The 22,450-nt window shown below is 32.6% G+C and overlaps 1 long non-coding RNA gene across 1 annotated transcript; it reads left to right on the forward strand.

Annotated features, from left to right (window-relative positions):
• The first annotated feature begins 440 nt into the window (after window positions 1-440).
• LOC128249442 (uncharacterized) lies at window positions 441-18,305 on the forward strand. The gene is made up of 2 exons (XR_008265564.1): window positions 441-1,082; window positions 17,717-18,305. It is a non-coding gene; the product is annotated as an uncharacterized LOC128249442 (long non-coding RNA).
• The last annotated feature ends 4,145 nt before the right edge of the window (window positions 18,306-22,450 follow it).

The following is a 22,450-nucleotide window of genomic DNA, read 5'->3' on the forward strand; positions in this document are numbered from 1 at the left end:
TGAAATATAAATATGTGTGTGTGTGTGTGTGTGTGTGTGTATCATCATCATCCTCAACATCATCATCATCACCATCTTCATTATTTTAATGCCATTTTTCCATGCAGCATAGGTAAGATGTAGTTCATCAAAGCACATGCTCTACATCTGAATGCCCTTCTTGTCACCAATTCTCACTCACTTCTGGGCAAGATTATATTTCCTCATAATCAGACAAGTACTCATGGAAGGTTAGAAACCAATGACACTGCTTGTATCATAATAACACTCATTTGAATCTATCACACAATGTCGGAATGAGGAAGCAGCATGAGCACATAGATATTCATATCTTTACATATATATATATATACAAATATATATATATATATATGCATATAGATAACATATATGTGATAGGGAAAATGATGCTCTAGATTGGAACAAGTGGAGAGGTGCTGTTAGGACTGGTTGCAATGCCTAGGAGGAAAAGATGATTCAGCACTCTGAGCTTAAAAGGGCCTGTCATAAAGGAATAATTTGAACTGTAATCAACAGTGAACATTGGATATGTATTATATGTGACCATGTTCTGTTGTTAAAAGCAGGATACGTAAACCATATTAAGTCACATGAAAATTGGACAAAATGCTTAGTGACATTACATTCTGAGTTCAAATTCTGCTGAAGTCAACTTTACCTTTCATCCCTTTCTGGGTCAATGAAATAAGAACCAGTTGAGTACTGGGGTTGATGTACTATATTTTAACGTGCATAAACAGCCCTCATGCATAAAGAGTTCCCTAATTTTGGGGCTTAAAATTTGGAAAAAAAGGTTTTGTAAGGGATTATAAGGAATTATCCATATATAAGAAACTCCCATATTTTATAACCTAAATTTTGACAAGAAAGGGTTCCTTATACATGTAAAAATGATGTAAATTGACCGAGGTCCTCCCCTAACATTGCTGGCCTTGTACCAAAATTTGAAACTATTATGTCTATTTTCAAATCTCAGAGATCACTACCATTCTGCAATGTTCTATAATTTCAGATCATGTGGAACATAGCATATAAACAACTCAATGAAATGGAAACACAAAGTAAATATAATATGACTACTCATTACATCCTTTAACTCTTTAGTATTCAGATTACTCAATCAAACTTAATACTTATTAATTCACATAGTTTTGAATTAATCATGCATTATCTTGTAGTTTTGAGATTTCAGTGAGATGATTGTATATCTTTAGAATGACATTGTAAGGTAGGTGTAAGAGGCTAGGTTCTGACAGTTTGAAAATTAAACAGGTAGACTGTCTTGGCTGGATATGGCTGCTTTAAATGCTAAAGAATTAATGTTCTGGGCCCCAAATCATACCAAGATTGATTTTACTTCTCATTCTTTCAAGCTGATAAAATAAGTGCCATTCAAGCACTGAGGATGAGGTAGTCAACTCTTTTCTTCCACCAAATATGACATCACATGTATATTAGAGGATATTTCAATTTCTGGTATTTTCCTCTCGGAAATTGAACCACTTTCTATAAATTTACATCTTTTCTCTTCTCTCTTCAATTTCTTCTCTTTTAAACAATGAAATTCCATAATTTAAATAGATTTGTTTATTACTAAAATACATGCTCTAAAGATAGAGTGTTAAGGCATATTATTCTCTGAGAGATTTTCCTCACTGAATAAATAATATCTATGGACAAATGAAATAAACAAAAGTTGTTCTGAAATAAACATTTGAATTGTGAGCTGTATTCATTAAACAATGCTGTAGAAAGAAGGAACTGAAACAAAAACATTAGACATAGAAGGAAACTTTGATGATGATATAGTTGCTGGGTTAAACATCGAGATAATAAACTAGTTGGCAAATATCAAAAGTTTCAGCCTGAAGCTGAGTAAAATCTCTACAGAAATATTATGAGGTAGAAGAGGTGGTGCCCTTAACTTGTGATAAATCATCAAGCACCACTCCTGCAACTGATTTCTATTTCCTCTCTTCCTTCTCTTCCTTCTCCTCTTACTGCTACCCAATTAAATTTCATCGTTGAAAAGCGTGTCAATATATGTGATTGTGGTAGTTTAAGATAAAGGTAGTGGCTTCTAACATTCCACACCAACAAGGAAATGATACTGCCAAGAGATTATTTCCAGTGAGATAATGATGCACTTTTAATCTTAACTGTTTAATCAAGAGTGAAGAGAATTAATCCAATCAAATACTTTAATGCTACAACTGATTCCAAATTCTTCGAGGGCTTTCTTGTTAACTGTGACAATGTTTACCATGTCATTTCATATCATATTAAACAGTTATTCTTGTATTAAATAAGTTTAATGGTAAATGAGAATTGTTCACAAGATATTGTAGAACCTAAAGCAAAGCAACAGAGCTTCTCTCTCTTTATCTCTCCCTGACTATCTCTCTCTATTTATCTATCAATCTGTGTCTCCCTGATTCTCTCTCTCTCTCTCTCTCTCTCTCTCTCTCTCTCTCTCTCTCTCTCTCTCTCTCTCTCTCTCTCTCTCTCTGCCTGTCTATATCTGTCTCTGTTTCTTTATCTCTATCTGTCTGTCAGTCTGTCTGTCTGTTTGTCTGTCTGTCTGTCTGTCTGTCAGTATGTCTGTCTGCCTGCCTGCCACCACCTCCTACCTCTCTCTCTCTCTCTCTCTCTCTCTCTCTCTCTCTCTCTCTTTAAAAGAGCAATCACTGAATGGTAACCATTTTTCTGTGAAGCAACTTCAATGAATTATTAATCAACTACAAGAGATTTTTTGAAGATTATACACAAAAAAAAAGTGAAAAAAAAAAAGGAAGAAAAAGGAATAACTGTTTTAAGATTCCTAGGCTATTTCCCTTGCATGTTGTGACAAGTGTCACTTTAGAAATAATTTAAAACATTTGGCTCATTTTCACAGCAAAGGAATGAGATGCAAAGTTAACTCTGGCAAAATCACAACTAGAAATCAAAAGAGTCAAAAGAAAATTAATCCCTGTTGTCTCTTAATACTTGATATAATCAGCATATCTTGCTTTATCCTTAATTACATAAACATAAACAATGGTACGTTATCACAGATTACCATGAATATCTCAACAAAACCAAGCAAATATGTTGTCAATCATAATACATACACACATTACATATCCCAGGGAGAACCTAAATGTAAACTGAAAGTCAAGTATTTTTCTGCAGTCTGTGGAAGAATTAGTGTGAGACAAAATGCCTTGTGGTATTTACTTTATATCCTAATTTTCTGAGTTCAAATCCCACAAGGATCGACATTGTTTTTCATCCTCCTGGGTTTGATAGAATAAAATATCAGTCACATGCTAGAGTCAATATCATTGAATATCTCTTTCCTCCAAACTTGTCGCCTTGGGCCTATTCTAAAACTCAATATTATGATTAGTCTTATTTACTGCCTCTTCCATTTACTCTCTCACATTCATTCTCTCTTTCTCAGCTACCCTCTCTCTCTCAATACACACACACACACACACACACACGTGTGTGTGTGTGTTATGCCTCTTGTTTCCAAGTGGGGTTGGTTTCAGGAAGGACATCTAACCGTAAAAAACTCTTTCCAAGCATTCTCTTGTCTCCCTGATGATGCAAGTTTGGGTAAGTAAATGTTAGAACAATGATTATTATCATTGGCACGGAGCTGGCAGAGTAATTAGCATGATAGACTAAAGGCCTAGTGGTATTTTATCCATCTTTACATCCTGAGTTCAAATTCTGCCAAGGATGACTTTGCCTTTCCTCCTTTCTGGGTTAATAAAATAAGTACGAGTTGAGTACTGAGGTCAGTGTACTTAACCTAACTCCTCCTCTGAAATTGCTGGTCTTGTACCAAAATTTGAGACTATTATTATTATTATTATTATTATTATTATTATTGTCTCATTGATCCTGAAAGGATGAAAGACATAGTGGACCTTGGCAGAATTTGAACTCAGAATGTAAAGACAGATGAAATGTTGGTAGGCATTTTGAATTTGAATTTCTGGTATTGATAAAGCATTCACTTCAAGCTTAAAATTCTGCTGGTTCACTGTATCATTAAACGATGAGGATGATGATGATGCAGTGAAACAACAGAACTGTTAGCACACCATTCAAATTCTGAGTTCAGATTCTTTACATCCTGTCTTTACATTCTGAGCTCAAATTCTGCCAAGGTCAACTATGCCTTTCATCCTTCAGGATCAATAAGACAAGTACCATATGAACACTGGGGTAGTTGTAATCAACGTACTTGATCCCCCTAGATTGCTGGCCTTGTGCTATGATTTAAAACCACTCTTACTATTTCATATATATCTGAATCTACATAAGCCTATATTGATTTTGACCGGAATCTTTTAGTGATGATGAAATATGTACCAGTCAAATACTGGGATCCTTTTAATCAGCTGATTCGTTATATTCTATATATTATCAACCGAATTAAGCTTTTAACCTCGAAACTGTTTAGGTTGTCTCTTGATCAATATCAGAGTATCAATAAGTATATATATCTTTTGAAGTTAGCTTTTAACAATATTGACTTGTATGAAACAGCAGTTACATCTCCAGCAAATTACATTTTACTGTCATGGAAATAGAAGGACGCGTTTGACTTTAGAAGCCCTAATGCATAAAATGATATGGTCAAGCTTGAAGTGAATGCTTTATCAATACCAGAAATTATTAAGGTGAGGAGCCAGCAGAATTGTTTGCACGCTGGGCAAAATGCTTTGTGGCATTTTTTCCGTCTTTACTTTCTGAGTTCAAATTTTGCTGAGGCCAACATTGCCTTTCAACTTTTTGTGGGTGTCAATCAAGTAAGTACCAATTGAACACTGGAATTGCTGTGCTTGATTTATTCTTTCCTCCAAAATCACTGGTCTTGAGTCAAATTTTAAAATCAATATCAGAAATAATTAAAAGGGATTCCCTAATCAAAATAAATGCCATTATCATTAATATTAAAGAATATCGAGGTTAGTGAACTGGTAGAATTGGTAGAGTGTCATAGTAAAAATCATGTGACTATTAGTTATGTCTCCTAAAATCCTCAGTTGAAATTATATGAAAATTCTTTCAGGCTGATAAAATGAGTCTCAGTTAAGTGCTAAGATTGATATAATGAACTCTGTTTTCACACCAAATTTGGCATTACATATATATTTGGAATTAATGTCATAGAATATTTCCATTTCTGGTATTTCAACTACTGGTTCTTCCTCTATCTTATCCGTATCATTTGGCTTGTAGCTGTTATATTTATGTTTACGAACAATAATTGGTACTGTATTCTGCATTCAAAAACTAGATTCTTGCTTCCACGACATTTTTATTTGCAAACAAGGCATTTCTAAAATTCTTTTAGTATCAAGAATTCTTCTGGTAAATTTCAGTTGGTGTGGCATGCTTCTCTCATAAAGGAGTGCTGTCTTCTATTTTGGCTTAATGGCATAAAACTTTAAATTCTTACAGTTTTACCTTTATATTTCACTGATATCGTGATACTACTGGACACTTTGATAAGTTACTTAGTGTGCAGCGGCAATTGAAATTCAGAATTTGTCATATTGTAGAAGGATTTCAGCTTTTTGAATCTGACTCGTGACACAAGCAATTGTACAGCTTCAGCATGCAAGTATACTTCTATGCTTTCACTGTCTAACTTAATTTTCTCCAACCAATCATTTGGGATGTGTTTTCTCAATAGTTGTGTGAAAAAGGTATGTATATTCTCAGTTTTAGCAGCTCTTGAAAGCTGTGGTTACTTTACAAATCAATTTTCCTGATAAAATGTAACTTTTCCATTATGACAAACTAAAACGAAATGTTTCTTCTCCCTATATAAATGTTACATTTACATGCCTGCCTAGCAAAGAAATCTTCCTTCATGTAACTTTTTGTATAGTCAGACTAATACTAATACCCATATCCATTGTATTGATAAATGTTCTAAGGACAGCTATTCATTTGTGGGCTCATTCTATTGCTATGAATGCCTGTATTATGTGAATCTTAATACATTTGATGCTTATCAAGTATCTAAGTGAATTCTTATTTTTAAAATTCTGATACCTTCTGTTCAAGCCATAAAGTTTTGCTTAGTATTTATTGAAGAATCTAAAATAACTGCATTATTTCACTCCTTGTAGTTGAAGATGTTATAACCTACAAACAACTGAGTCTAAAATACAATCTCTATTTTACAGCCTTTCAATTTCTATGGTTTGTTTACCAAATTAAGCAACTTTGTTATGTGACTTATGTCAGTTACTGTTGTTATTTAGTCCCAAATCAGTCCTAACTGCACAAAAATTTCCTCAAAGAGATATTCCAATTTTTATTTTTTGTTTCTTTTTCACATTTTCTCAGTTTTTTTATCTAGAGGAAAGTGCAGCACCCATGGTTCTGTGCCCATCTCTCCTAGCATGGTAAGACTGATTCCCTTAATGTTCCTTTTGAACCTCTGTAAGTCAAGAAAGACATGAACAAAGTGAAAATTCCAGAAGCTTGAAATTCTGGGAAGTTAAGAACCTGGCATTGTACTCCCCCACCTCTAGCAAGGCATTAATTGCCTCAGAGCTATTGTAGAATAGAACATACTCCTTGCATAAAGGATTCATGACAATGATTATAACTGGGTGTAGTGAATGTGATTTTTGGTGGTAGATTTGTACACAAATCTTTAAAAATATTCCTCTGATTTTTTAAAGTTTTAGTATCTCTTTTATATTACTCTTTATATCATAAAAATGAATACATTCCACTGTTCTGACTTTTTAACATTCAGATTACTCTGTCAAATATAATGCTTATTTATTCACATTGTTTTTAGTTAATCATTCATTATCTCATAGCTTTGAGATTTTGATAATATCATTGTTTATATTTAGAATGACATTATAGGACAAGTGTGAAAGGCTGAATTTGGCCAAGTTGAACATAAAGCAGGCAGACTATTTAGGCTGGATATGGCAAATTTAAATGCTAAAAGATTAATATGAAAGCATAGTAAGTTAGGAACATCAGACTTTTAATTACACTTGTAGTAGATATGAATTCACAAACCAGTATCTGTTTCCCTTATATTTTGTGTGATCAGTATCAAATCTCATTGACTATTTCACTTCCACTGTATATCGTACAATGTCAAATTTGTGACACATTCTCAATATTTGATTTCATAGATGGCTATGTCAATGCTGTTCGTCTGCCAGTCTTTGCTAAGCTGCCAAAAATTCCAGTCCAGCAATTTATCTAATTCTTAGTGCAACATTAATAATAACTACTATATATCATTAAAATTAATGAATGCCTTTGGTACATTCAGGAAGATAAAAAGAGAATTAAAAGTGGATTTATCAGAAAACATTTTTAAGATGTTCAGAGACATGGAATCTGGAAAGTTCTATTGTAGACTTATTGGTTAATCTTTTACTCTTTCAAGATAGGCTTAATTAATAAAAAATATCTTGGTCAACTATATCAAATATGTTTGTAGGCACTTTTCTATCTATGTTTCATGCAGTAGGGATCCTGGAGTATTTTACCCAGTTATTCTTTTAAATTATCCTACCTCTCAGTGTTAATTCATATAAAATCTATATCTTTCTTTTCATCATTCTAAGATCATCATGCCATAACAGAAAACCCTGTTTTGCTAATGAGATCTAACAAGTCTGAAACATGTCTGGAGTTGCCATGATATTTGCAGAGATTGAATTTATGTATTCTATAATTAATTTTAATTAGTTTAAACTCATGACTTTCTTGACTTAAATTAGTTATCAGGTTAACAGCCTTTCTTTTCTCATCACTAAAGATGTGATTCTAAGGTGACTTGAAACCATTCAACTACAAGGGAATGTAGTAGTAGTAGTAGCAGTAGTAGCAGTAGCAGCAGCTGTAGTAGTAGTAGTAGTAGTAGTAGTAGTAGTAGTAGTTTAGGTTTGCAGTGATAAATTTTTGATCTGGTAAGTTAAAAACTAACTGAAATTAGTTGATATGATGCCCATCTAGTAATTTTCATGTGGAAAAAGGGACATACGATGACGATGAGGGAGGATAAAGAGGAGGTGGAAGTGGAAGGTGGGGGAGGAGATGGAAGAAGAGGGGGAGGAAGCAGAAGAAGAAGTGGAGGAGGGGATTGGTGTTTGGTGGTGCTTGGAGATGATGATGGTGATGATGATGATGATGACCACAACGACGATGACAATGAGGATTATGATAGTAATGACAACGATGGTGAGAAAGAGGACAGAAAGTAACAGAAACAATAAACCATCAACCTTGGTCTCTTCATATTTTATTATAGCTCCAAATTCATGTTTAGATCAAATATATATTAGTTTCATCCAGAGAGGACAAACTAAGTACCAGTAATGTATTATGACAGATCCAATCAGCTACATACCACATCTTGCAATTTGTAGCCAGCCTTGTGAGAAATCAATAAGCAAACATTTGACAACTACTTTTATCAGTTTGTCATTCCAATTTACAAAATGTGTCCATTTAGAGTAATTCTTCAGAAAGGCTGTAGTCAAGGCCTTTAAAGCAACTTCTAAATATTATTATAGTTGTTTTCTATAACAACATGACATCAACGAAACACATTCATAGAGAAGAAACCCTACGAAGTAATATAGCATGCAGGAAGGAAAGATTGCTATAGGCTGGGTTTTGCTATTTGATTTCCCCTAAAGCAGAGAGAGTTGAAGAAATTTCCCTTTATGTTCATTTAATGTTGAATTGACAAAGAAATATCCGTGTCTGCCATGCTTTGAAACTAGAGAGCAAGAAAGAGAGAGGGAGAGAGAGAAAGGAGAGAGAGAGAGAGAAGAATACATTAAAAGAAAATCTTTATTTTTAAAACACTAACTGTTTGCAATTGAATTGTAATGTTGTATTAGTGATCGTGAGAGAGAAGCAGAATCACAAATACACAGAAACATTATTATTAAAAAATAAAATGAAATAAAAATAAAATTGTATGTTTAAGCTTTACAACCAAAGAGATAAAAGAATAACTATCATTCTTCTCAATGCGGAGCGCTTGAAAAAAAAAATTTTTTTAAATAAAACATTAGAAAAATTAAAAATGAAGAAATGAAGCAGTACTGTGCATACAATTAAAAATTCAATTAATTTAAAATGGCTACCTAGAACAAGGAGAAGCACTTGAAATTGTATAAAGACAGTGTTATCAAACAGAAACAGTGATGCCACTGGAATGGTGGGTAAATACTTGGAAAAATAGCAGAAAAACAAACAAAATATGATTTGTAAAAAAAAAAAAAAATCTTTAAAAACAAATAAATCAGGTTTTAATATTTTTGTCAATTGCTATGAAATTACATTTTGTCTTTTATTCTGATCTCTCATTAAGAATTAGTCATATGTGGAAATTATATTGGAATTTTTGCTAAAGATCTTGCAGGTCATCACATTTTTGTAATAATGCAAAAAAAAAAAAAAAAGAATTGTCCATGGTTGTGCTTTATTTGCTTCATAACCTCGAGAAATTATAATAATTTCGATTGTAACATTTACTGATAGTTCAGTTGATTATTGGCTATATGGAAATGAGATTTGGTACCAAATCCATGACTGTAACCAATGAAGGTTGAAAGAAATGTGACTGTGTACGGAATCTGAAACAAAGGTATAAAAGAGAAAGAAAAGAGAACAAAAACAATTTGTAAGAAAATCTCATTTAATTAAATTATTCTTCAATTACATTATCAAAATTAATTTCTTTCTCTAAATAGTTAGGTCAGAAACAATTAATTAGCCAACATCAATGTAATCCAGGAGAGTAAATTAAATTAAATCGTTATTACAGGGCCATATATTGTAAGTATTTTGATTGTCATTAAAAAGCAAGCGTGTCTTAAATAATATATTTACTATATAAAGCCCATTGTCATCACTCATAAGAGAGAATGACCTTGTGACATGTACCGTGCCATTGTTGCTTGTCTCAGAGATCTATGTAGTTTCAAACAAACATAGACACCCTCTTGACACTTCTAACTCTTGACTCAACTGGACATTGAGCTTGTGACAACAGGTAGGACGGGGTTGGGTGTAGGGTTGCCCCTGCACTATATTTGTACACATTTTCAAATAAGTAGACTAGAACACTGGGATATGAAATGCCTTACTAAAGAATGCAATGCAGTGTTTGATACAGGAATCAAACCCATAATATTATGATCGTAAACTCAACATTAGGAGGCTATACATTAGAATATACCTAGGGATGTGATCTGCACAAAAAGCAAATAGTAAGGTCAGTATTAACATACTTAAAGTGGTGAGCCATGAAATTTTCTTTAATAAAAATTAATTCTATTTTTAATTAATTTCAAGGTGGTGGGCTGGTTAGTACAGTGGAAAAGACAAAGAAAAAAAATGCTTAGCAGCATTTGTTCCAGCTTTTCTGAGTTCAAATAACCCCAAGGTCATCTTTCATCCTTTTGAAATCAATAAAATAAAGTACTAGTTAAGTACTGAGGTTGATGTGATCATAGTTGCAAGTATGACTGTGTGGTTAAGAAGCTTACTTTGCAACCATGTAGTCTCAGATTCAGTTCTACTATACAGTATTTGGGCAAGTGTCTTCTTCTATAGCTCCAAGGTTACCAATACTTTCTTAAAGAATTTAGTAAATGGAGACTGTGTGGAAGAAACTCATATGTATGTGCATGTGTATGTGTGTCTTTGTTTGTCACCCACTACTGTTTGACAAACTGTGTTAGTTTATATCATCATAACTTAGCAGTTTGGCAAATGAGGTTAATAGAATAAATACCAGACTTAAAAAAACATAAGTACTGGGGTAGTTTTGTTGAACCAAACCTTCATGGCAAAAGAGTAAGTAATAAAAAGTTCAAAGTTTTTTAACAGCACTGTTGAGGTCCAGAGTGAATCACAGAAGGTCCTCAACTCACAAAGATTTGAATGACACAAAGATATACCCTCCAAGGTACAAGCCCAGTCAAGGCTGTTTATGAAAGAGCAGCAGTCGCCCATGCATACCAGCCTACCCTCTCCATGCCACCGATGTTAGCCAAGGGAAATGCAAAGATCAATATTGCTTGGCACCAGTGACATTGCAACTCATTTCTACAACTGAGTGAACTGGAGCAACATGAAATAAAGTGTCTTGCTCAAGAACCACAACACACAGCTTGGACCATGAGATTGAACCCAAAACCTCAAGCTTTATGAAGCAAACTTCTTAACCATACAGCCAAGATTACACATTTTTAATGCTGCTAACTGACACTCCCCTTTCTAATATAATATTAGCAAACACAGAAAGAATTGTTGAAATTCATTATTGAGTTTAATTCAAGAAATATCACAGGAGCTTCCTTGCTTTTAATTCTCATATTCATCCACTTTTAGTTGGCAGCAAATTGTCTGCAACAACCTGACTACCATAAGGGTTCCTTCTTGTATAATGAGATTTTCACCGGAAATAGCATAAATACTTGAGTCATTTGCAACACATAGATATGTATGCATGTTTGTATGTATGTATCTATGTATGCATGTATGTATATGTGTATGTATGTGTGTGTGTACATGCGTATTTATATGTATATGTGTGTGTGTGCATACATATACAAATATGTATATATAACATATACACATGCGCACACATTCAAATATATATGTATGTGTATATATGTGTGTATATATATATATATATATATATATATATATACATATACATATATATACTTATATATACAGAAAGAGAGACAGCTAGATAATAGATAGATAGATAAAGAGAGAGAGATAAATAGACAGACAGAGGTATTGTTATAGATATACATATATATATTTATATAGGAAATGAACTTAGGTCTGCTGCATCATTTATCTTTTATTGCCTTACACTATTTTTCTCATTTTCACATTCTTTGTCTTTAGCATAAATATATACTCATACTCCGCTACACATTTTATCATAGCCATCTCTTTTACTTTCTCTGTTTCTTTCCTTCTTTCATTCTTTCTTTCTTTCCTTCTTTCTTTCTTTCTTTCTCAAGTCTTTCTCTCTGCCTGTATACCTTTTACACCATTTTATCACACCTCCCACCATTACTTTCTCTGTAAATGTCAAGATGTCATATCTGGATGACTTGCACACACAACCAGTTTATTGATAGTAGTTTGGGAATGAATTACTTCAGTACATCAACCATTACTAAGATAAATGTTTTCCTGTTGATCTAAACTTTGATTAATATTCACAAGTAATTTTTGACATGAACTGCAAATTATGATAGATGCAGTTGGTTGAACAGATATGTTGCTGGCCAGGTCTACAGACCAAAGAATCAGTAGCTTGTAGTCTATGAGGGGGTGCTGAAAAGTTCCTGGCTTTGAGTAAAAGAAAATACAAGAGGATCAGTTAATTATGATTTTATTTAACATATTCCCCTCTCAGATTCACACACTTATTGCAGAGGTCCTTCAGTTTTTCTGAGCTCTGGAAAAGAACTTGGAAGGTTGAGCCTCCCTTAAAGCCAGGATCTTTTCAGCACCCCCTTATATCAAGCACTGCTGTAGCACAGAGTTACTTGGTTCTTTTAAAGACGCCTAAACCTCTAAACTCTGCCAAAAGCTCATAACATTCTAGATTAGGTATAGGCAACCTTTTCTGTGGAGGCCACAAGAGAAATGATTCACCATCAGGCAGGCCATATTACTAAAGAAACTGGAAGTAATTTTTTGTTAGCCATGTCATTCAGAAAGTTCCATGGACCATAGTTTTTCCTAAGATTCCTCTAAACACTGTTCTACAGAGATACTGTTTCCTTTGTACTGTCTTTTATTCCACCGCTATGGTGGCTTCTGTTCTTTGGAGTTTGTTAATCTTACTCCACCTCCACCATCTCAAATATTCAAGCCCACCTGATTCATTAATTTCTCTTTCAATATTCACATATTTTATATTCTGAGTTCCACTTAACCCCATGTACATTCTTCACTTTCTCCCCATAAGGAAGATTTTCAGGAAACCCTTCCCTCTAGTCAGCTTGTATTTGTTCAAAAAGATCATCAACTGCATTGGTTAAACCAGTTTTAGAGGGGTTGCAAAGTCCATATGCACAGTCCCTCCTCTCTTTCACTTTCTCTCTCTCTCTCTCTCTCCCTCTCCACCAAACTATAAGAATGACGATGACGACGACAACAACGACGATGATGATGATGAATAAAGAAATGAAAAAGAGCTTTAATGCAAGAGTGTCTCCAAACACTTAGAACTGATGCTGCAGTGAAAAACTGAATAGAAAAAGTAAGATTCAAGCAATCAATACATGAGTGATTGCATTATTGAGGTATGATGTAGGTAGTATCAGTTGGTGGTGAAAGAGAAGTTACAGAGGCTAGACCAAAAATTGAGAAAACTACTCACAATGCTAGTAATTCACAAATATATTTATTCTCATGTATTTTGTAGACTAAGGATAAATATACGAGGGGTTGCTGAAAAGTTCCTGGTTTTTACGGGTATTGCAAAAGACCTGTTTGGAGGCCCAAACTTCTGAGTTCTTAGAGGGCTTAAAATAAATTTCAGAACTGCTGCAATGAGTGTGTGAACGTGAGAGGAGAATATGCTGAATAAAATCATAATTAACTGATCCTCCTGTATTTTCTTTTACCCAAAGCCAGGAACTTTTTGGGAACCCCTCATATATGTGAGGTACTAGCATCAGATTTTGAAGGAATGAACAAAATGATTGGAGAATGCTTTCAGGTTTATACAAAACACTTTGACCAAGTGTTCTTTTTCTTCCTTTTTCCTTGTTTTAAACCATTACAAATGAGGGGAACTTGATGATGCTTTTTTCTGTCTTGAAAGGACTGCAGAGCAATCCCATTGAAATTTTGAATTCTTGCCTTTCTGTGTATTTTTTTCATTTTTTAAAATTATTATTTGAACCCAAAGAGGGATGAACTGTTGAAATATTGTTCAGTTCAATAAGCAAAGTCAATCAGTTTTATCATATATTACATCATACTCTTCTTATTGTGTAATATGAATAAGAATTTTCCACTCATTTACAGATCTATCGTCATCATTCTCCTCCTCCTCTTCCTCATCACCCATCATCATCATCACCACCACCACCACCACCACCATACTTATCTTATCGACCTCAAAAAAATGAAGATGAATGAGATGCTACTAAGCAATTTACCTGGCATGCTAACAATCCTACCAGCTCGCTACCTTGAGGCAATACATTATATTGTTAGAGGTTCAAGTCAAGTCGTTGGTAACTTGAAAGATAGATTTAGAACTCAGCATACTTGTGATGTTGACAATATAAATAAATATGTAAACAATGTTTAATCTCCATAGTTTTCTGCTACACTAACTGCCAATGTACCTATTTATCCATAATTACCATGACTTCTGTATAGCATCTTAAGTTAATGGAGGTTACTAAAAGTGTAGAAGTGAAAGAGTTAACAAAGGAAATATACATATGTCTGTGAATGTATGTATACACACATACAAATACACACACACACATAAATATATATATATTAAAACATCAAAAGGTGTGTTCTTACAATATGTCTGTGAAGCATTGTATTTTGCTTATATTAGGAGGAAACAAGAAGTATAAATGAATAAAAAAAAAAAAAATATTATGAAATTGCAGACATTTTAGTTTTGTCTTTAGTTATACTTCTTGTTTCCTCCCAAAATATGCAAATGTATAATGTAAGAGTGTATCATTCAATGCAAGTCTGATGAAGTGCCAAGCAAGTATTTAAAATTGCAAATATTATGCAACTTTCCATGCTGATCTTTTGTGTGCCATGATTATAAAAGCTGAGTGATACAGAAACGATTGTAACTAGTCATTAAAGATGTGTTAAACTCTTTTTATTTGGGTTATATCTATATTTATCTATCTATTATTTATACATACGCACACGCATGTATATGTGTGTCTATATCTATAGCTATATATATATATATATATATATATATACATACATATATATACACATACATACATACATATACACATGTACATTCTTCACTTTTCAAACACATACACACATCATACACATATATTTGTAAAATTGAAGAACGACTTTTCTGATAATTATTTTCTACTTTAATGAAAGTCTAATTATCTAAAGTAGCAAGCAGTCATTTTCCTTCACTTTTTCAAATATGCCCTACTGTACCAAGGTTTTTTCTATTTCTATGACACACACACACACACACACATATGCTTATATACAAATATGTGCATGTGTGTCCCTAAGAAATTGTAAACAATAGATATGTATATGCACAGAGTTTCTCACAGTTTACTCAAAAGGTATTGGTTGTCTCAAGACTTTATTTACAACACTCACTTGCCCTTGGTGTTATGTAGTGGTGAAACAAACTTCATATCAGCACCAGCATGACACACGAATTTGATCTAAAAGTTGCAGCTGTTAAAATTTAGATCATACTATAAATGTCATTGTTAACAAAGTTACAGTATGAAACATTTAAAAGCCAACTGAGTATAAAAACGTAGCTAGGCAAAAAAAAAAAAAAAAAAAAAAAAAAAAAAGAAAAGAAACAAATGAAATAAGTGTTAACAGCCAATGTCAAATGTTTCTTATTCATTTATATCACAAATATTTTATTATGAAACTAAAATGTTAAATTTTCTAATGTATTCTTGGCTTTCTTTTGTCTTTTAATATATATGTATCTGGAATTTTTACATTTGTTGAAGCTTACTTATGTGTTTATAAATCACTTGAATTAGCTCACAATATATAATTGGCACTTACTTTATTAACTCTGATGAGACAAAATGCAAAATTTGCCTCTGAAAGATTTTGATTCAAAATCTAAAAGAGCTAATTAAATACAGCATTGTATTTCAATCAACATTATCAACACAGCCATTCATAATCCTTATGTTTGTATATATTCAAAAAGTTTACATAAATGTGTAAATGTATATTCATGTTTTATAGACAATAATTTTCAAACATTTTAAATTAATTTTAAAAGAATTTAAATGGATTGAATGTCATAGAAAAATGGCTTCAATTTAGAGGAACAAGCCAAAAGAGTTGGAGAGAGATTTTAGGCATTACAAAATAACAATCTAGTGTATTAGTTTAAAAGAATGATAAATGTGGCAGCGTAAGAATTCTTCATAATATATTCCAGACAAAAGTCAATATATTTAGCCATTACTGAGATGAAAAGTCACACCTTATCGCATCTTTACAAAGAGATAAAGTGTATAGTTTGAAGATTTCTGAAAATATTTGCCTTCACTTCCTAACAAATGATTTTTATGAGCTTGACTTAAATGAAAAACCAATAAATTATGTCTAACAGAAACAAAGTTAAGTTCCTAATGATGAAAAGGGATGAGTAAATTTTCATTCCTACTATAGGCAAAGGCCTAAAATTTTGAGGGGAGGGGGCTAGTCGATTACATCGACCCCAGTACTCAACTGGTACTTATTTTATTGACTTTGGAAGGATGAAACCAGTGGCAGATTGGGTCTAAAAATATTGGTTGCCAGGAGATTAAGGGGGTTCACCCACAACTACAATTAATTTTCTTTCTTTTTTTTTTCTGTTAAAAATATTGTTTTCAACTGTCTACAAACACAGCCAGGCTGAAATAATTAATGCATTCTTCCAGGAGTGAATAAAAAATTCTCAAATTTGAGGGGATAGGCTGCCATATATGGATTCTAATGACACAGGGAGCCACTTGCCATCAGGCAAGCTGGCAACCTTGCTAGTCCACCACTGGATGAAAGGCAAAGCTGATCTCAGCAGAATTTGAACTCAGAACACGAAGACAGATGAAACACTGTTAAGCATTTCACTCAGAATGCTAACAAGTCTGCCAATTCACTGCTTTGGATGAGTAAATATTGAAACTTTTCCCTATTTACTGCCAAATATTCCTTCCCTGTGTATTTCAGTTTTTTTTTTGTTTTTTTTTTAGATTTCGTTTTTGTTAAGTAGAAATAATGCTTGTCTTAGTGAAACAACAACCAAAATAAATTTAACATAACTCGCAGTTACTCAGCTTATAAAATTTATGCCCATACTATTTTCTGATTGTAACATGTTCAATCTAAAATAGCAAAATTTATTTCTGTTTACTTGACTAAAAATAAATTCTCTTAAGTGCAAAACTGTATATCTTTTTGAACTAAGAGAAATATTTTCATGAAGCAAGTATTTATATATTCATGTATTCATGCTTATTTATATTTGTGGATGAGTTAACTGTTTATTCTCTTATTCCTGTTCAGTTTTCCAAAACATCACTCAATTATCCATGTTTTTGATCAATATAACTAAAAATTGTAGGCTTTCTCCCCTCTGATCCATCTTCTTCCATGAGTCATTATTGATTACCAGGAGGTTTCTGTCACTGTTGATGACAATATTTTCCTGAATAAATTACTTTATTTGAAACCACATCAGTTCATGTTTGGCGTGTATTTGTCATCTTGCTGTTAATATATCTGTATTTGGTCGTCTTCATTTTCGTATTTCATATTTCATTTCATTTCATTTCGTTTCTTCATCAGTAATGGATTGTCTCCAGTAATATTTCAAGCCATGTTAAACAGACTATTAATCTTATCTTTTAACTATTAAATTTTCAATTAATAGGTTTGTGAAATCACAGTAGAGCGAAAAGAAATTACTCTTCTTGGAGCATGGAGATTCAGTGAAGAAGCTTATAGTAGTAGTGAAATAGAAACATAAATGATGATGATGATGGTGATGACGATGATAACGAAGACGACGACAATGACAACAATGATGATGATGATGGTGCTACAGAAAGAATTGTTCATTGCTTGACTGAATATGGTCATAAGCCAACCTATAAAGATACTATTTTAATAAACTGAAATGGTAATCTAAGTCTTGCTATAGTTTAAATAATAGTTTATTTGAATAGTTGATTTAATTCCATCCAAGCTGAATATGTTTGAATGAAATATTTGAATTCAAACTCTTATTGAGCTGTTTAGGAGTAAACTTATGTCGCAACTAGCAGCAAAGTAATTATATTAAAGATGAAGAGAAAACGAGAATAAGATGATGGAGAGAATAGAGATGGTAAAAATAAGAGATGTCAGGTGATTGGTTTTATCAAATTAAGTAATTATATTTCTTGGGAAATGTTGAATTGGGAAAGTGAAGAATTGGTCTGCAATAAACAATTGAATTATTTTCCAACACTGTCATTTAATTAGATATTGCTTTTTTTGTTTTGTTTTATTTTATTTTAATTGTTTATAATGCCTTTATTTGCTTGGTTTGCTCTGTCTTAATTCTTATACAGTAAATGGTTTGTTGGTGGAAGCAGCACTATTAGGCAGCATCAAATTTAGTCTAGCAGTCATCTAGTGAGGTCTGAAGCCAATATCATTGACACATAATTAGATTGAGTAAACTCCCATCAGACTATAGATGCCAAAATGTGTGTCAGCAGACTTCTTTTTCCTCAATTGATTCTGATGGAGATTTTGAAGATAACAAGAAACAGCACTTGTTAAAACATCATTGAGAAAACAACAGTGACAGAAATAATGGTCCGTCATTACTTAGATTGGAATCTCTGTCAAAAAGAACCCTTTGTGTCATTATTTCTTTGACTAATAACTTGTTTCTATGGCTACTTGACTGTTATTTGTATCTAACGGGCAGGTAAAAATCAATAGTTCCAAAATCTTATTTTCTCTTTTGGTTTTGATTCATACTCCTACAAAACTAAATAAGATAAAATAAAACAACATATAAGAAACAACAAGAACAGCAACGGTAACATTAACAAATTCTAACAATGCTATTTAAATTAGAAAAGATAATTTCAAACAGTGTTTTTATGTACTTTGTTTGCAAAAACAGTTAAACATTAATCAAAGATATTAATTAAAGCAACCATCCTAATCATAGGTTTGTAGAAATTTTCAGAAAAGCTACTTCAAAATTGCAATTCTGAATTGCACTCTTTTTTGCATTGCATAATTGCAGTAATTTAATCTGAAGCTTCTGCCGATAGTAGGATGCATAATAGAGGCAAGTTAAAGAACAATACGTAGGACAATGTTAGGGAGATGCTCAGTCTCTACATAAGGAAATGAATCTAAGGTATTTATAGATGTATTCAGAATTCAATGCAAGTTTGTGTTTTTTATCTTTCTTCCTAATCAAAAACTTTCTCAAGCGTTTCATTGGTGTTTGTTTCAGCTATTGTACAATTTTACAGTAGATACGACCAGTAACTCAGAGGTGTTTGCTTTCTGCAGAAATAGAAAAATGCAGATAATTGAAAAGATTTAAAGAAGCAATAGATAAACAAACACATAAACAGAGAGCTAAAGAATGTTTTTAATGTAAAGGAGGAAGAATTGTTTGCACATGTTCAGAAAATATTTGCATGGAATCATGGAATGTATTTAAGGAAAGCATTTAAATAAGCAGCATTTTAGCATCTGTTATATATATATACACACACACACATTCATACATACATACATGCATGCATATATATATATATATATATATATATATATATATATATATATATATATATATATATATATATATATACACACACACACACATAATTGCATGGGTTGGATAGGTTTGCCATACAGAATATTACTGATTGCCTTGGTTAGTTGGTTAGTCATCTCTGTTTATTTTCTGAGAAGTTCAGCAAAAAGATTGAGTTTATAAACATTTATATTGATGGAGTTATACACATAGTGTAGTTAGAAATTATAAAATTAAATTGATTACTTGTTGACAATGAAAATGTATGACATCATCATAGTTGTTGTCATCACTGTTGCTATCATCATATCATCATCATCATAAGCAGCAACAATAACACCACCAACAAGACTGGCATAACCATCTTCATCATCATCATTGTCGACATCGTCATCATCATCCTCTTCCTGATCCTCATCATGTATATTAAAACAAAAATGTCAGCAAATGTATGATAGAGCATTGAGCTGAATATTTTTTTACAATTTGAGCTCAAATCTGCAAAGATCAACTGTGTTATTCATTCTTCTGTGGTTAAAAAGACAGTAAAGTAATGGTGAAGTAGTGGGGTTCATACAACTGACAAATCCTTCTTTAACCATTTTCTAGTTTTGTACCTATACAGAAATTACTAACAACATTCATCCTACTATATACAGAGTTTATATCCAGATGGGATATAAACTTTGTATTTAATCTCGAAAGATTTAATAAAATAGCCAGTTTGTTCTGATGTCAGTGCAATTATATGCAATCTTCTTCAACAAAATTGTGACCTTATAACTATGTAAAAAAAAATCAATATGTTACAGATATTCTGTTATTTAAAATTCTACTGTCAGGTACAGAGATTAAATATCTGTTTCAGCAATATATTGTAACAAATTTCAAGTCAGACCATCCTCAATAATTAGTCCTCAGCAGAGCCGAGAGAACCACCATGTGATTGTTACAGATGTTGGAAGTAGTTGCTTAATCACCATCATATCACAACTTACTTACTGGCCATTAAAAGGAAGTACATGTTCTACAATGTAATTTCAGATAAACAAAGAACAAAAACAAATAATGATGATGATGATGATAAAACATGCTGATGTGAACAAGAAGCACACCCATCAGTGGCTACGAAACTCAAGGCTAAAGGTAGAGAGTGAAGGCTGTATCTTGGCTGCCTAAGATCAGAGCTTATTGACCTATAACTATCAAGCCAATCTGATGAAAAATGGTGTAGACCCAAAGTGCCAATACTGCAACGATGGGATTGAAACAGTGGACCACCTAATCTCTTTAGCACCTGTAGAATAAAAATCAAGACATGACAGAGATGGCCAATATCTACATTGAATAATGTGTCAGCATTATAAAATCAAAACTGCTGATAAATGGTACAAGCGCCACCCTGAGGCTGTAACTGAGGAAGAAAATGTAACGATTCTTTGGGACTTTCCAGTATGTACAGACTGGACCATCCAAGCAAATAAACCAGATATTGTTGTGTAAGATCAACATAGTAAAAGCTATTTATTGATTGATATGAGCATATCTTGCGACTATAATATCTTGGCAAAAGAATTTGATATGCTCAGAAAATACAAAGACTTGGTAATCAAAATGGAAAAGATGTGGCATCTCAAGATGGCTACAATGCCAGTGATTGTAGGAACACTTGGAATGATCAAAAAAGGAACTGAAAATTATTTGAGAATGATCCCTTGCTTACCTTTCATGCGGAAGTGCAAAAGATTGTCTTAACTGGTGCAACATATGTACTGAGAAGAGCATTGTGGCTGTGAATTTTCTTTCCCTTTTCCCTCACCTTTATTTCCATTGTTTACTTTCTATTTTTTTATTTTTCTCTATGTCTTTCTTCCCCTTTTTCTCTATCACATGACTTTGTAAATGAACAATTTGGTGTGTTTATTTTAATGGCATACCAATTTATAGAGTGTGTTGCACTGCAATAGGTGTCAGGAAGACACTTGGCAAGAAAGGGAAACAGAATTGAAAGAAGATAAGGAAAATAATAATAATCCTTTCTACTATAGGCTCAAGGCCTGAAATTTCGGAGGATTATATTTCTCACTTCTACTTCATTTGAATCAGTGTCTAACCATTTGTCAGCAGGTGGACCATTTTTGTGAACAATATTATATAAATATCTATCTATTTACTTACCAACTTAACTACTTACCTATCTACAATAAACTTGAATCTACTTTCTGTATAGAGACCCCCATTAGTATGTGGTCTGCTTTGTTTGTAACCTTACCTTAATAATAATAACCTCAATTTAGCCTTTACATATTACATACAGATCTGAACTACAACAGCAGTTATAACAGTTTCCTAAAAGGCAGGCTTAATAGCAGTTATAATGGTTTCCTACATAGATTGAAAATATGTAAGAGTTGGTTAATAATATTAATACACACCCCACTGTTTTCACTCCATATTTACTATTTACTATGTGGAATCAAGATGGATTTAAAGCACAATCAACCCTAGTAGCATTTGAAATCAGAATGCAGAGGCATTTATTTTAGTGATATTATTCACACTCTACCATCTTTGTATTGGTCTGCAACAATATTTACACTTAAAGAAATATCAATACCAATATAGATAGTAAATCTTTATGATTCTAGATTGCTTTTATCATTTGAAGAATTATTTTGAGATGTTCTTTACCATTATATACTTAAAAGTACTCTCTTCTTCACTCTCTATATGTATAAAGATGTATGTGCATCTGTGTATCCATATATATATATATATATATATATATATAAGCACACAATATACACTCATACACACACACATATATATATAAAT

The sequence above is a fragment of the Octopus bimaculoides genome, chromosome 14 (assembly GCF_001194135.2).
Source record: "Octopus bimaculoides isolate UCB-OBI-ISO-001 chromosome 14, ASM119413v2, whole genome shotgun sequence".
NCBI lineage: Eukaryota > Metazoa > Mollusca > Cephalopoda > Octopoda > Octopodidae > Octopus > Octopus bimaculoides.